Here is a 2,289-nt window from a genome sequence, read left to right on the forward strand (position 1 = left end):
TATTCGGATTTTTTTTATTTTTGGTACTGGGGATCAAACTCATGACCTTGTTCTTACAAGGCAGGTGGCAGAACCACTGAGCTAAATCCCCAGCCCTTTGAAATCTATTAGTATAATTCACTATAATACCAATTAAAGGACAAAATTAAATGATTACCTCAGCATATATATAGTAAAAGCACACTAAGATTTAACATTCATTTCAAAGTTTTAAAATACCCTTTAAAAAACTGGGAATACATCAAAGCATCCTAAATATTAAAACAATAACAAACACTGTTTTTTATTTTGCTTTATTTTTGGTACTTGGATCGAACTTGGGACCTTGACCTTTCAAGATAGGCAGAGGCACCACTGAGCTAAATCCCTGGACTTAGCAAACACTGTTTTAATGATGAAATAATGGAAACATTCTGTTCAAAGTCAGGAACAAGACATGGATATCGTTCTCATTCAATATGGTACTGAAGGGTCCTGACCTATACAGCAAGAAAAGAAAAAAAATATATATATAGGGATTGAAACAAAGAAACAAACTAATAATCATTATGCAAGTAATATGGTTTGATAAGATATTCTAGACAATCCTTTGATATTTCATCAATACTTATAAGGGAGTTCTTCAAGGTTGATGGACACAAAGCGATATTTAAAAATCAGTGGTGCTTTTGTACAGCTACATAAACAATTAGAAAATATAATAACACTACCTAAATTAGAGTCACAACAAAAGCCACAGTTTATGCAGCAAAAAAAAAAAATCTAACAAAAACTGTTTAAGGGCTAGGGATTTAGCTCAGTGGTGCCACTGCCTGCCTCACAATTGCTTGGTCCTGTGTTTGATCCCCAGTACTGAAAAAGAAAAGTTTAAAATCTACATGGAAAAAAATTAAGACTTTATCGCTGAATGTAAAATAGAGAAAATATACCATATTCTTGAAGGAAAACAATATTAAAAAGAGAAAATTCTCCGTAATTGTTGTATAAAACTTAACATCTTACAGCTAGAATCCCAATAAGGTATTTTGTGGAACTTGCCCAGCTAGGTTTAAAATGCTCATGGAGAAGTTCAGGATCCAAAATAGGCAAGATAATTTAAAAGAGAAAAACAAGATTAGGAAAGAATTAGGAGGGCCATGGATTTAGCTCCATGGTTCCACTGCCTGCCTTGCAAGCACAAGGTCCCAAGTTTGATCCCCAAAAATATGTATCCAGAAGATATGTACCAAAAATATGATATCAGAGAATAAATAGATAAATAATCCACTGCAGCAGAAAAGAGAACAGCACATAGGAGAATTTGGAATGTGGTAGATAGAACTTGGTATATGGTATATGGAGGAAAGATGGACGATTCGAATAAGTGGTGTTAGATCAATCAGTCATTTGTACAGAATAAATAGATCCTGATTTTCAAGTATACACAAAAATATCAAGTGGCTCAAAGATTTCAGTGTGAAAAAGCATAATAATAAAGCTTTCAGAAGATAATAGAGGAGAATATAATCATGATTTTAGGGTAGGGAAAGCATTTTGGAGAGATAAAAAAACAAAGCGTAAGAAGATAATAGATTAAAATTGAAATTCTTGTGTGAGAAAAGTTACCACAAACAATGTTAAAAGATAAGACCAGGATAGGAAAAAAATACTTGAATTTTAAAAATTGTACATAGTCTGTATAAAGGGAATTTTTGTAAATCAATAAGAAAAAGACAGATGCTGTAGGGAAAAAAAATTATCAAAGAATGTAAATGAGGCAAATCTGAGAAGAAAAACCCAAATTGTCAATAACACATGAAAAAAAAATGCTTCTCCTCTCTTTTGAAAAGGAAAATGCAAAAGTTAAAATGGGATCACTTTTCATATATATGAGAATGCCAAAATAGCTAAATATTGGAAAGGCTGTGAAGAAAGAAACTCACATCTGCTGATGGGAAAGTACACTAGTACAACCACTATGGAAAGTAATTTGCCAATATTTTGTAGCATTGAATGTGTGGAAGCCCTATTAAATAATCATGCAACTTCTGGGCATATATCTAGAAAGACCTTTATACATTTGCACAAGGAGAAGTGCCTTAAAGATGATTGTTCCATTATTGTTTGAACAGTGAAAAACTGGAAACCACCATCAATAGTAGCATGAGTAAGTTAATGTTGGCCTGTGGTTATGATACAAAACTACATGGTAGTTAAAATGAATGTAGTAGGTCCAAAAGTACTGACATAGATAACTCTTGAGAACATAATACTGAATGCAAATATGTGTGTGTGTGTGTAAAATTATAT

Source organism: Fukomys damarensis, unplaced genomic scaffold (genome assembly GCF_012274545.1).
Source record: "Fukomys damarensis isolate Sample0158 unplaced genomic scaffold, DMR_v1.0_HiC HiC_scaffold_11, whole genome shotgun sequence".
Classification (NCBI taxonomy): domain Eukaryota; kingdom Metazoa; phylum Chordata; class Mammalia; order Rodentia; family Bathyergidae; genus Fukomys; species Fukomys damarensis.